The 14,929-nt window shown below is 47.2% G+C and overlaps 1 long non-coding RNA gene across 2 annotated transcripts; it reads left to right on the forward strand.

The window, feature by feature from the left end:
- The first annotated feature begins 2,408 nt into the window (after positions 1-2,408).
- On the forward strand, positions 2,409-14,774 carry LOC109922827. 2 transcript variants are annotated; one of them, XR_007261471.1, is made up of 3 exons: positions 2,409-3,431; positions 4,170-5,543; positions 9,824-14,774. It is a non-coding gene; the product is annotated as an uncharacterized LOC109922827 (long non-coding RNA). The 2 variants fall into 2 exon arrangements; XR_007261470.1 differs by lacking the exon at positions 2,409-3,431 and having other exon boundaries at positions 3,922-5,543.
- The last annotated feature ends 155 nt before the right edge of the window (positions 14,775-14,929 follow it).

Genomic DNA, 14,929 nt, shown 5'->3' on the forward strand with positions numbered 1-14,929 from the left:
TCCTCTGTTACATTGATGACTGTATTGGCGCCGCCTCGTGCTCCCACGAGGAGCTCGAACAGTTCATCCACTTCACCAACACCTTCCACCCCAACCTTAAGTTCACCTGGACCATCTCTAACACCTCTCTCACCTTCCTGGACCTCTCTGTCTCCATCTCGGGCAACCACCTAGAAACCGATATCCATTTCAAGCCCACCGACTCCCACAGCTACCTAGAATACACCTCCACCCACCCACCTTCCTGCAAAAATGCCATCCCCTATTCCCAATTCCTTCCCCTCCGCCGCATCTGCTCCCAGGATGAGGCATTCCACTCCCGTACATCTCAGATGTCCTCGTTTTTCAAGGACTGCAAATTCCCCTCCTCAGTGGTCGAGAACGCCCTCGACCATGTCTCCCGCATTTCCCGCAACTCATCCCTCACACCCCGTCCCCACAATAACAACCAAAAAAGAATCCCCCTCGTCCTCACGTACCACCCCACCAACCTCCGGATCTAACGCATCATCCTCTGACACTTCCGCTATCTGCAATCCGACCCCACCACCAAAGACATTTTTCCCTCCCCACCCTTATCTGCTTTCCGGAGGGACCACTCTCTCTGTGACTCCCTTGTCCGCTCCACACTCCCCTCCAGCCCCACCACAGCCGGCACTTTTCCCTGCAACCGCAGGAAGTGCTACACCTGCCCCTATACCTCCTCCCTCACCCCCATCCCAGGCCCCAAGAAGACTTTCCACATCAAGCAGATGTTCACCTGCATATCTGCTAATGTGGTATACTGCATCCGCTGTACCCGTTGTGGCCTCCTCTACATTGGGGAAACCAAGCGGAGGCTTGGGGACCGTTTTGCAGAACACCTACGCTTGGTTCGCAATAAACAACTGCACCTCCCAGTCGCGAACCAGTTCAACTCCCCCTCCCATTCCTCAGACGACATGTCCATCCTGGGCCTCCTGCAGTGCCACAACGATGCCACCCGAAGGTTGCAGGAACAGCACCTCATATTCTGCTTGGGAACCCTGCAGCCCAATGGTATCAATGTGGATTTCACAAGCTTCAAAATCTCCCCTCCCCCAACCGCATCCCAAAACCAGCCCAGCTCGTCCCCGCCTCCCTAACCTGTTCTTCCTCCCACCTATCCCCTCCTCCCACCTCAAGCCCCACCCCCATCTCCTACCTACTAACCTCATCCCGCCTCCTTGACCTGTCTGTCCTCCCTGGACTGACCTATCCCCTCCCTACCTCCCCACCTACACTCACCTTTACTGGCTCCATCCCTGCCCCTTTGAGCTGTCTGTTTCCTCTCCACCTATCCTCTCCTGTATCCATCTTCTATCCGCCTCCCACTGTCTCCCTATTTATTTCAGAACGCCCTTTCCCTCCCTCATTTCTGATGAAGGGTCTAGGCCCGAAACGTCAGCCTTCCTGCTCCTCTGATGCTGCTTGGCCTGCTGTGTTCATCCAGCTCTACACCTTGTTATCTCAGATTTTCCAGCATCTGCAGTTCCTACTATCAGTGAAGAGATTTTGCTGTTTTGCCTAGCCAGAGCTGGAGAGCGGGTTTAATTTATTGGTGGGGGGGAGGTTGTGGAGCGGGAGCATTGTGCATCTCAAAGTGCTTGACCACCACTGACTGTAATGTAGGAAACCCATGCCTGTCTTTATCCTACTTTTTTTTTGCCATCAGCTCGCTGTTATTGAGGAGTGGTCTGCAGACACAAGGGAAACTGAGGCCCTGATAATTCGAGACAACAAGGTGCAGGGCTGGACGAACACAGCAGGCCAAGCAGCATCCTAGGAGCAGAGAGGCTGACGTTTCGGGCCTAGACCCTTCATCAGAAAAGGGGGAGGGGAAGGGGGTTCTGAAATAAATAGGGAGAGAGTGGGAGGCGGATAGAAGATGCAAAGAGGAGAGGATAGGTGGAGAGGAAACAAACAGGTCGAAGAGGCGGGGATGGGGCCAGTAAAGGTGAGTGTAGTTGGGGAGTTAGGGAGGGGATAGGTCAGTCCAGGGAGAACGGACAGGTCAAGGGGGCGGGATGATGTTAGGAGGTAGGAGATGGGGGTGGGGCTTGAGGTGGGAGGAGGGGATAGGTGGGAGGAAGAACAGGTTAGGGAGGCGGGGACGAGCTGGACTGGTTTTGGGATGCGGTAGCGGGAGGGGAGATTTTGAAGCTCGCCCTGATAATTCCCCTGCTTCTGCTGGGTATAATTCCCAAGCAGTGGCAATATCCAACACCTCCGCTGCTGATTCTCAGGACGTACGCAGTTTGTTACGGTTGCACTGTGCACGTAGCAGGATGTGTGGCTGTATAGATGGAGACACACAGGATATGGGGAGGGAGCAGAGGTAATGTTGGGAGGGGTTCGGGGAGGATGAGAACTCGGTGGGGGAGGTTTCCTGAGAGAAGTTTCTTTAAAAAGAAACACGTTGTGTTGAACATCTCCATCCTGCATTCATCAGGGCAAGTGGCAAGAATGCCAGTTTAAGGGGAACACCAGCATTTGTACTGTACGGGTTGAGAGTGCTGATTGATACAGGCCATGAAGAATGTACCAGTTAATTATGAATGACAGTTAACTGCAAGGCTTTGTTTAAATTTTAAATCAGGCGTGTTGACTCTGATCAGTGTAGCTCCAAGAAATGAACCAGAGAATGGCAGCTACCTATATTGTTGAGTTGTAACAGGTATAGAGCATACACATGTTCTATTTGTTGCTAAAGAGCTTGGTCCTGTGTATTAATGTATGTAGTCTCTGGTACACACATGCGCCACAATGTGAGGGTGACTGACAATCCGAAATCAGCTGTCAGCATAATTCTTCAAACTTTGGGATTATCCAGCAAGTGCTTTCCAATTGTGGAACCATATCTAATTTTAGATATCATGTTGCGGGTTTTGCTAGCATGAGCTGGTTGGATACAGTATGGACCTTGCTTGTTGCTACGCAACCAGGCTCTATTAGCAAAATTGGCAGCACAACATTAAATTGAATTCTGCAAGTGGACAGCATTTGCTAGATAATCCCAGATAATCTCAGGCTGCTGTTCTTCACAGTAGAAAAACCATGTACATGCACTGTCCCTGTTTCAATTCAAACAACATGGACGTCAGTCACAGGTTCAGCAGTTGAGGTATGTCCTAGAGAAATCTGAGTCAACCCGACTGGCTTAAAATTTAAGCAAGCCCTGACCGTTATCGTTAACTGGGAAATTCTCCGTGACAAAGCTTCTACTAATCATAGCCCACTTGCCAACCAGTTGGTTTTCAGACATAATTTGGCATTCTTGTGAATTGTCCTGATGCATGCAAGATCAGAGGAAAGATCCCTGATTCTCCAAACTGGAATCACAGAATTATTACTGCACAGAGGAAGGCCATTCAGCCCATCATGTTTCCTCTAGAGATGTCAAATGGAAAATGGTAAAGTGTTGGTCTTGCCATTGATATATTGCTGTTAACGTTTAAAACAGATTAGAAAAATGCAGCAAGTAAATTACTTCTTGCAAAATCGTTTGAGAATAATGTGTAAAGTGTTGCTAAGGTTGTCCAGCAAATTTTTTTATTAACTGGCACCATAGGGCAGGAATATGCCAATTGATCAGATATTTATGGATAAACAAGAGGCCCACATAATCAATGTAAAAACACACACTAAGTAATAGAAACATAATGCAGGGGGTATACACATCACTGATGTACTCTATTTACAGTATAAATCACTTAAATAATAATGCAACTTTGCCTTAAAAAAAACTTGCCAGCAGAGAGCCTTCTCACTTGCATCCTGAACTGACTACTCAGTGATTGCGATAGTGCAGTAAACATTGCAGTGTTTGAAGTATATAATTTTTGTCAGTTCATAAGGTGCTGGTTAATACAAAGCTTGTTGCACTTACAGATTTAACTATGTTTTCTTCTCATTTTTGGCAAGTTTAATTTAAACTGTAGCGCTGGGAGAAATTAATTGGTGCTTTACTTTTAGTAAACATCTGTTAATATTTGAAAGGTTAACCGATATAATTCTAATAGTTTAAATGGGTGCAGTTTTAAAAATAACATTTGCATCCCCAGTCTGTACCTTCTGTCTGTGTGTAGGCTAATCACTGTGTGCCTGTCTCCTGCCTTCTCACTGTGATACTGCGTATTCTTCCTTTCCAGATAATGGGCTAACTTGACATTGAAAGCCTTGACTGACTTGGACTCCAGCACACGCTCAAACTCTACATTCTAGAGCCTGACTGCTCACTGTTTCTCTGTGTTGCTTTTCCTCCTGTTTGCCAATTAGTTCAAATCTACTCCCTCTTGTTCTCAATCCTTTCACAAGCAGGAACAGATTTTCCCTATCTTCTCTGTCTGGACCCCCCCGCCCCACCATCATTTTGAAACAGTACAGTGCTGCAGTTACTTCCTTACTGTAGCCCTGCCTGAAATGAGCTCAGACCAGGAAATTCCCACTTCCCGAGCCTGGGGAACATAATAAGACAAAGCACTGACACTGTTACAACTCCTTCCCACTCTCAGCCCTCTGCACCCTGAGGAAACTGCTGCAGCAACTTTTTGATTTCAGTCAGTTCAGCTTTGGCTTTCAGAGTTGTGGTCAATTTCCTGCTCATAAGGGAAGCCAGGAATCTTTATAATCATTGGGAGCTGATGTATCGAGTGTGGGTTGGTGGGTGGGGGAGAGTTGTACAGATCAGATGTCAATCTGCACCGCAGCTATCTGTGGCAGACTGAAACACTGATTTAGAAAGAAGGACTTGCATTTTTATAGCACCTTTCGAAACGTCAAAATCTTCCAAAGCGACTGACAGCCTGTGAGCTGTTTTGTTTTTGAACTGTAGTCACTGTTACTAGAAATCTAGATGAGTAATCCAGCACCCCAGGTGGAAGTTTGAATCCCACCACGGCAAGCGGAGAAATTTGAATTCAATAGAAATATTTGGAATGGAAATGCAGCCTGGTGGTGGCTATATAAGCTCGGTCAATTGTCTTAAAATCCCATCTGGTCCTGAGCAGTCCTGAGGAAGGGTCACTCGACCCGAAACGTTAACTCTAATTTCTCTCCACAGATGCTGCCAGACCTGCTGAGCTTTTCCAGCAATCTCTGTTTGTGCACCTGATTCACCAATGGCCTTTAGGCAAGGAAATCTGCCATCCTTACCTGGCCTGACCTACACGTAACTCCAGACCTGCAGCAATGTTACTATTCTCTGGGTAATTAGGGAATGAGCATTAATTGCCTGGCCTAGTCAGCAATGCCCACATCCTGTGAATGCTTCATAGCAATCAGAGCTATGACAAGTAACACTGTCTGCGTTGTAACTCGTATCAGTAAAAGTGGGACCTGATTCGAACTTTGCCCCTGGTCTGATTGCAGGAAGGCTCATGCATCTCTATGCCATTTGCGTGGACTGCCTCGAAGGGGTACATAAGATAATTTGCATTAAATGCAAGTCGCGATGGGATGGGAGTTGGCATCAGCTGGGCACCATGTACACTTACGACATCTTGGCTGCGTCTCCGTGCTGTCAGGTGGGTTGTATGTCTGTCTCTCGTCTGCTCCTTTCTAAGGCAGTGCTGTTTGGTGATCTGCCTAGAGTTACAGCTTTGTGGTGCCTGCATAGTTCATAGAATCCGTACAGAGCGGAATACCTGGCCTATTGAGTTTGTACTGCCCCTCTGAAGGGCATCCCACCCAGATGTACCCCACCCCTGTAACCCTGCATTTCCCATGGCCAATCCACCTAACCTGCACAACTTTGGCAGGAAACCCACACAGACACGGGGAGAATGTGCAAACTCCATACAGACAGTCGCCCGAGGCTGCAATCGAACCCAGGTCCCTGGCGCCGTGAGGCAGCAGCGCTAACCGCTGAGCCACCGTGCCGCCCATAATCTCTTCCTGGCCTTAGGAAGGTGACGCCTTCTTTTCAAGATGCAGTTCCTTGCTGGATCTGGGCAGCATCGCATCATTTGTTGCCAAGGCAGGTGGTGTTGGCAGGTTGTTCAACCATGGCATACAGTGTGTCTGCTGCCAATCGTGTTACAATCCAGCCCCACCCCTACCACATGTACAGTCTAACGGGATCATAGTACCCAGTTTCCCAGCTTGGCACTGGGATTCTTGTTCTCTGTGTGGATGAGAGTAGGGCTGTGAGGAGGATGAGCAAACTGACTGTAGCACCGTGGCACAGGGAGCCAATCAAGATGTTGAGGAGGGGGGAGCGAAGGAGAAATGGAGTTGTAATTGGGGGTAGTATAGTCAGGGAGGTAGTCACTGTTCACTGTGGCTAGGATTGAGAGGTGGCTAGGATTGAGAGTCCCGAAGGCTGTGTTGTCTGGGTTCAGGATATCTCATCTGGGCTGCAGAGGAATTTGGAGTGGTAGGGGGCAGATCCAGTTGCCATGGTCCCCACAGGTGCCAACAATAAAGGTAGAAAAGAGGAAAGAAGTTCTGCTGAGGGAATATGAGCAGCTTGGGGCTAAATTAGAAAGCAGAACCGAACAGGTGGTAATCTCTAAGCCCTATGAACTAATTGGCGCAAGATTGAAGATGGTGTGGAAGAAACGGGGTTTGAATTCATGGGACATTGGCACCAGTCCAGGGGAAGGAGGGAACTGTTCCACCTGAATCATGCTGGGATCCAGAGTCCTGGTGAATCACATAACGAGGGCTGTGGATGGGGCTTTTAAAAAAAAAAAGTTGGGGGGGTGAGTTCAGTTGCGTGGAAAGTGGGGGAGGGCTAAGCAGAGATTATTAGAGTTTCCAGAACGAGGAATAGGGCAGAAAGTATGGGAAGCATCAGGAATCTAACTTCAGGCACAGCAGATAAGGGGATAGCAATGAGAAAGTACAGTCAACCCAGGACTGAGGCTGTTGTACGAAAATGAACGCAGTATGAAACAAGGTGAATGAGCTTGTAGCACAGATTGTACACGCCAATTTCAATGTTGTGGGTATCACAGAGACAGGGCTGCAAGGGGATCAGGGCTGAGAATTAAATATCCAAGGATACATGTCCTATCGAAAGGGCAGGCCAAGAAGTGATAAAGAATTGGTAGGCATAGAATCAATATGGGCAGAGTTGACGGACTACAAAGGGAAAAAAAGACCCTGATGGGAGTCATGTACAGGCCTCCTAGCAGTAGTCAGGATGTCAGGAAGTAAATCAGTCAGGAGATAGAAAAGGCAAGTAAGAAAGGCACAATTGCAGTAATCATGGGGGATTTCAGATGCAGGTGGACTGAAAAAATCAGGTTGATAGAGGATCTCAAGAAAAGGAATTTGTAGAGTGTCCACAAGATGTTTTTTTGGAGTAGCATGTGGTAGAGCCCACTAAGGAATAGGCAATTCTGGATTTGGTGATGTGTAATGAGGCAGACTTGACTGGGGAGTTCAAGATGAAGGAACTCTTGGGGACAGTGACCGTAATACGTTAGACTTGACCCTGCAGTTTGAGAGGGAGAAGCTGGAATCAGATCTAAGTGTTACAATTGAGTAAAGGTAACTCCAAAGACTGAAGGGAGAGCTGACCAGAGTTGATTGGAAGGGTATTCTAGCAGGGAAGATGGTGGAGCAGCAATGGCAGGAGTTTCTGGGAGAAATTTGAGAGTCATAGCAGAAATTCATCCCAAGGAAGAAGAAACATACTAAAGGGGAGGATGAGACAACCATAGGTGACAAGGGAAGTCGGGGACGACATAAAAGCAAATGTTAATGCTTACACTGTGGTGAAGAGCAGTGGGAAACCAGGTTGGGAAGCCTTTAAAAACCAGCAGAGGATAAGTAAAAAAGCAATCGGGGGACAAGGATGAAATATGAGAGTATGCTAGCTGGCAATGTAAGAGAGAGAGGCAAGAATGGGTGTTGGACCACTGGTAAATGAGGCTGGAGGTATAGTAATGGGGAACAAAGAAATGGTTGAGAATTGAATAGGTACTTTGCATCATTTCTCACAATGGAAGACATCAGCAGCACACCAAAACTTTGAGAGTCAGGGAGCAGAGGTGAGTGTAGTGGCCATCACTGAGGAGAAGATGCTGAGAAAGCAGGAAGCTTATACATTACAAATATAAATCACCTGGACCAGATGGACTACACCCCAGAGTTCTGAAGGAGATAGCTGAGGTGATTGTAGAGGCATTGGTGGTGATCTTTCAGGAATCAGTGGAAAGGTACCAGAAGATTAGAAAATGGCTAATGTGACGTCCTTGTTTAGGAAGAAAGGGAGGCAGAAGACTGGAAATTATACTCTGGTTAGCCTCAGTCATTGGTAAGATTTTAGAGTCCATTATTACGGATGAGATTGTAAGAAATGTGAGAATAAGATCTGCTGTAGAGAGCCCACAAAGAGTCGCCCTGTGTTAGAGCCATGATGCTGCTATTGCAGGGTACTCGGAAGTGCGTGGTAAAATAAGGTGGAGTCAGCACAGCTTCGTCAAGGGGAGGGCATGCCTGACAAATCTGTTAGAATTCTTTGAGGAGGTAATGAACAAGTTAGACAAAGGAGAGCCAATGGACGTGATCGATTTGAATTTCCAGAAGGCCTTTGACAAGGTGCCACACAGGAGGCTGCTAAATAAGATAAGAGCCCATGGTGTTAGGGGCAAGGTACTGGCATGGGTAGAGGATTGGCTGACTCGCAGAAGGCAGAGAGTGGAAATAAAGGGGCCTTTTTCAGGATGGCAGCCAGTGTCTAGTGGAGTTCTGCAGGGGTCTGTGTTGGGACCATGACTATTCACATTATACATTAATGATCTGGTCAGTCCACGTTCAGAATATTGTGAAGAGTTTTGGGTCCTTTAGCTCAGGAAGGATGTACGGGTGTTGGAGGGTGTTGGAAGAGGTTCAGAAGAATGATGCTGGGGATGAAGTGCTTGTCATTACCAGGAGTAATTGAGGAATCTGGCTCTGTACTTGATGGGATTTAGAAGGATGAGGGGCGGATGTGATTGAAACTTACAGAATACTGAGAGGCCTGGATAGAGTGGACATGGAGAAGATGTTTCCACTAGTAGGAGAGACAAAGATCTGAGGGCACAGCCTCAGAGTGAAGGGGCGATTCTTTAGAACTGAGATGAGGAGGAATTTCTTCGGCCAGAGGCTGGTGAATCTGTGGAACTCATAACCGCAGAGGGCTGTGGAGGCCAAGTCATTGACTGTATTTAAGACAGAGATAGATAGGTTCTTGATGGGTAAGGGGATCAAGGGTTAAAGGGTGAAGGCAGGAGAATGGGGTTGAGAAACATATCAGCCATGATTGAATGGCAGAGCAGACTCAAGGACCGGATGACTTAATTTTGCTCCTACATCTTACATTCTAAAGCATTGAATATACAGCCATTTAAGCCCAGAAGGAGGCCATTTGGTCCATTCAGTCCATGCTGTTATATGTAGAGAAATCCAGTCAGTCCCATTCCCAAGCTCTAACCCTGTAGCCTGTACGAGTCAATATCCCTGAAGTATTTATCCAATATCTCCTTAAAATCACTGCTAGGCTTGCTACACTTACTTTCAGCATCTTGTAAAGTTCAAGTGGCTTGAAAATATCTTTCAGCTCGTTCTCGTCACTCTCAATCATTAAGTCCGTCCACTGTTCTTTAGTTGCAACTCAAGTGCTTTTGCCTGGTCGTGGGTTCACATCCTACAGTTGGATTTGAGGTTAACACACCAGTGTGACACCAAGGGGGTGCTGTGCTATCGGATACAGATATGATGTTAAATATATGTGTGTGTGTAATATATATATATAGAATAAATTGACTACTGTATTTCGACCTTCTCTTAAACAAATGTTGTTGCTCTGTTGCAGGCCAGACTGAACTGCAAACACTGCGGGAAGCCAGTTATCGATGTGCGAGTGGGAATGCAGTATTTCTCAGAGTACAGCAACGTCCAGCAATGTCCGCACTGTGGCAATCTGGACTACCACTTTGTAAAACCCTTTTCTTCGTTCAAAGTGTTGGAAGCTTATTGACAAATGCTTTCTTGTTTTTATTTTCTAGAGCAATTGGTATGTAGGGTGTAGTCATTTGTTTGGGTTGTTTGTGTGTAAGTTTTTATCCAGTGTTAGCCAGCAATTGGGTGGTAGGGGGGGTGGGGGTGCAGTTTGGGAGGGAGGGGGGAGCAGAGGGAGAGTTACAGGAAGACAGCAACTCCCCTGCGTGAAGGGGAAAAGATTTGGATATGAGCACTGGTTTGGGTGTAATCCCTGCAGAACGGTTAAGTGCACGTCCCGTTCCCACCTTTAGACGCCCCAAAGAAACTCCCTGGGGCTTGACGGTTGAATGTATCCGTGCGCCAGGCTCATGGCCTTTCCCCTTTGTAACCCGGATCATTTCTTTGATGGTGTCGAGGTGTGGAATGCTTCACGCTGCGTACAGAAACAGAATGTGCTGGGAAAGACTCAGCGGGTCCAGCGGCACCTGTGCCGAGAGAGAGAAATCAGAGTTTCAGGTCCGGTGACCCTTCTTCAGAACCTTCCTGGGGCTCACGCTGCGTTGGGTTAGGTGAGAGAGGAGCTGCCTGAGTTGCTTAAGTGCTCAAGGTGGAAGGGGTAAGAGGGGTCCACTTTTACCCCAACCTTCCCCTCCCCCATCCCCCACTGCTCTCATCAAATAGGGGAGCATTCACTCCAGAATGGCCTTGAATGTCTCAACAGGGTCAATCGTCTGAATTAAACCCATCCACCACCCCCTGCACACTCAACCTTCAGGAGCCCACCCCATGGCCGTCTGATTGCGTTCATGAGTGAGTTTTCATCCTTGGATTCCCACCGCTGGACTCTGGGGGGCACTGGAAGTCTTCTCCAGTCCCTCCTGTTTGACTGCTGGAAGTGTGGGGGAAGGGGTGGGGTTTGTCAGAGCTGAACCTAACCTAGTCACTGCCTATTTGTAACCGGCCTCCCCCCGGCTCGAACCCATGTCCTTTTCGGCAGGCTGGAGTATGGGAGGTGACAGGCCCTTGGCCGCCTCCTTAACGCACCTCAGGGTGGCCGCTTTGAGGTGAACTCACTTGGCACAGACTGGGAATCGAACTAGTACATATGTCTCCTCCGCTTGTTGGACCCACTTGCTGAGGGGAAGAAAGGAAAGACTTGCATTCACATAGCACCTCTCAGGATCTGTGGCCACCATAGAGCACTTCACAACCTAGCAACCAGTTTGCGCGCAGTGAGTTCCCACAAGCAGAATTGAGAGGGGTAAATATTGCCCAGGATATCCGTGGAAATTCCCTCACTGTTTTTCAAAGTAAGGATCTGGAATGCACCTCGGTTTTAATCAAAAGATGTTATGCCTGACAGGGCAGCACTCCCTTAGGAATGTCACCAAGGTTTCAAGTTCAAGTTGAGTAGGGTTAGGGTGCAGACTGGGGATTGAATCCACAACATTCATACATTGGGTCAGAGTTGACAGCGAGGAGCAAGGGCTCGGTAACTAGAACATTATTCTAATGTTGTAGTATGGATAATGCTTATCTCTCATTGGTTTACTGTAAGTAATGTGCCTAAATGGTCACTTTCAGTATTATTCTTAAACCAAGTGTTTATCTTTTAATTTCCGATGGTGGCATTTCTGGCCAGCTCAGCATTTGATACACGTTCCTAATTGCCCTCGGACAGAGCAGCTGGTCATTTCAGAGGGCAGTTAAGAGTCAACCCACATTACTCCAGCGTCACATGCAAGACGGCTGTATAGGTGACTCATTTCCCTCCTTAAAAGGCCATTAGTTAACAGGTAGCATGAATATTGCTGAAATAAACAATGCATTTTGTCAAACTTTTTTACCTTGCACTCATCAGGACAATTTGCAAGAATACCAATTCAGGGGGAAAGCAAGCACATAGCATTTACTTCCCACTGTACAAATGTTGGCTTATCCCTTAAATTGAGTATTCTTACAAAGTATCCTGATGAGTGCAAGATTAAAAGTTCTGACCAGATGTATCTGTTTTCTGCAGCAGGAAGTAGTGAATCAGATGAACCTTTTATGAGGCTCCAAGATAGTTTTGTAGTCACTGTTGCTGAGATTACTTTTTAAATTCTCACCTTTATTAATAGACTTTAATTTACACCTGCTGCTATGGTGGGATTTGAACCCTTGAATCCAGAGTAACCTAGAGGTTACTAGTCTAATAACATTACCATTATGCCACTACCTACCCCATGTGCTCAGTTGATCCGGTGAATTAAATCCCGTTGAGGACCTGTTTTATTTCCCTAATGTCCTGCTTCTCAGTCCAGGCTGTGTCACAACACTAACTCCACTGATCACCAAAATAGTCGCTCTCTTCAAGCAAGTTTCTAAAACCTTTGTGAGCATTTAACTTTTAATCTTACATTAGAATGCAAATCTAGTTACTCGTGATGTGTTGTGGACCTTGAGATCAAATTACTGCCCTGTTAAAACTGCTAGTTTCTTCCAAATCACTTGTGGTGCAACTGTGTGTGTGTGTGTGGAGATTTTACGAGAATGGGGCTCAGAGCATAACCTGTAGGAGCAGAGGTTGGCCATTCAGCCCATTGAGCTTGCTCTGCTGTCCAGTGAGATCATGGATGATCTAATAATCCTCAACTCCATTTTCCTGCCTTTTCCCCATGATACATGATTCCCTTACTAATTAAACAGCTATCTCAACCTTGAGTATAATTGATGACCTAGCCTCAACAGCCCTCTGGGGTAGGGAATTCCACAGATTCACTACTCTCTGTGAGAAGAAGTTCTTCTACTTTGGAAAAGTTAGGGTTTGTTCTCTTTTAGAGTTGCAAAGGTGAAAGGAGAAATTTAATTGATAGAGGCGTTGACAGCTACGATAGATATTGATGGGAGTAGCCAGGGACAAACCATTTCCGAACAGAGGATTGGAAACCAGAGCGGACATTGTAACTCAGGATACTTGATGAAGTATCATGATGAGATACAGAAACATAGAAAATAGGTGCAGGAATAGGCCATTTGGCCCTTCGAGCCTGCATTTTTGGAATGTTGGAACTAATACCCGTGCTCCTGTGTAGGACGGACTTGCTGTGAGCCAGAGGTCTGTGTAGGAGATATAGTCGTGTCTGAGCTGGGGGCATCACGGTGGCTCAGTGTTTAGCACAGCTGTCTCACAGCACCAGGCTCCTGGGTTCGATTCCATCTCGGGCGACTGTCTGTGTGGAGTTTGCACATTCTCCCCATGTCTGCGTGGGTTTCCTCCCATAGTCCAAAGATATGCAGGACAGATGGATTACCTCTATGCTAAATTGCCCTGTAGTGTTGTGCAAGTTAGGTGGGTTAGCCATGGTAAATGTGGGGTTACGGGGAGAGGGAAGGTGGATGCAGGTCTGGGTGGGATACTCTTCGGAAGGTCAGTGTGGAGAAGGTGGGCCAAATGGCCTGCTTCATACTGTCGGGATTCTACGACTAGGGGAACTAATGGGTTGTATGCAGTTTATTTGAGACTCTGAAACCCTGAGAGGAATTGTGCAAGATTCCTGGGTCATCCTCTCCCTTTCCGGTTGTCTGTCCTCGTCGCTCCACGTCAGTTTGTAAAGGAGGGAAGAGCTCTGTATGAACTGTTGCTGAGTTGAGTGGGTGGACCAGAATGAAGGGGAAACCAGGGCACCCTGCATGATTCGGGACTGTTGTCGGTCTGCACCCTGAACGTACTCCAATACCAGAGGTCAGCTGGATAACAACTGCTGCTTTGCATGGGCACATTGTATAGATGCCAATCCTAGGTGAGGTTGGGGTTGATGCCAACATGCATACCCTGCATCTTAATTAAGGGATTTATCCCCCCCACCCTGAATTGCTGGGATGTGGGATGATCACATCATGTGGATAATTGGTTCTCATAGAATCCCTACAGTGTGGGAGCAGGCCCTTCAGCCCAACAAGTCCACACCAACCCTCAGAGCATCCCCCTATACACACTACAGAGTATTTCAGCATGGTCAATCTACCCTAGCATGCACATCTTTGGACTGTGGGAGGAAACCCACATGGACAGTCACCAGAGGGAGGAATCAAACCCAGGTCCCTGGTGCTGTGAGGCAGCAGTACTATCCACTGAGCCACCATGCTGCCTCAAAGCAGGCACTGCCATGAAACACCAAGCATGCAACTTGTAGCTACAACCTGACACACTTGGTCAGGATGGGGATTGAACCCATGACCTTGGCATTATTAGCACCACACTCTAACCAGCTGAGCTAACCATTCTCCAGACAGATAGCATTATTCCCTGGGATGGGAATGTTGCTGTACCAGTCACTTCACTGCCTCTGGCCAACCCCTCTCCTCCCAATCAGTGGTGTGCCATTTTCCCTTTAACTGCAGTCTCGTGCTGCTTAATCCAGGCCAGATTGCAGAGAATCCAAATTCTTTATTTGAAAAGATAGTGTTATTTTTGCACCAGGGAAGGTTTGTGGGTCTGGCAGTGTCTTTGTGTGAATAGGTCTGCGTGCTTGTGTGCGTGTATGCGTGTGCGTGCGTGTGCGTGTGTTTGTGGTTATGTGCAGGGAGGGGCAGGACATTGTTATACGGACATGTGTTTCTAACAGTTTGAAGTTGAATGCCCATGGCAGGTGGAGATGTGCCTAGTGTGTGCTTCATGCCTCAATGGAACTGCTTTATAACTGCACTTGTGAACAGTAAATGGTGATACCTGAGGGATGTGGGTACTGATCAAGTGGTGTGAAAAGTTTATTGTTTGGGTTGTGAAAGCCATTGGTTAAGAGAACGTTTTTACCTTCAATAAATTATAATGAAGAAAACCGTTTTAACGAGTGTCTGTGTGTACTTTTGTCAAAACTTATTTCAGCAAAGAATAACTGTAACCCAACCGCATAATATTTCACATAACAAGGTGTAGAGCTGGATGAACACAGCAGGCCAAGCAGCATCAGAGGAGCAGGAAAGCTGACGTTTCAGG

Source organism: Rhincodon typus, unplaced genomic scaffold (genome assembly GCF_021869965.1).
Source record: "Rhincodon typus isolate 14 unplaced genomic scaffold, sRhiTyp1.1 hic_rhity00003777, whole genome shotgun sequence".
Lineage (NCBI taxonomy): Eukaryota > Metazoa > Chordata > Chondrichthyes > Orectolobiformes > Rhincodontidae > Rhincodon > Rhincodon typus.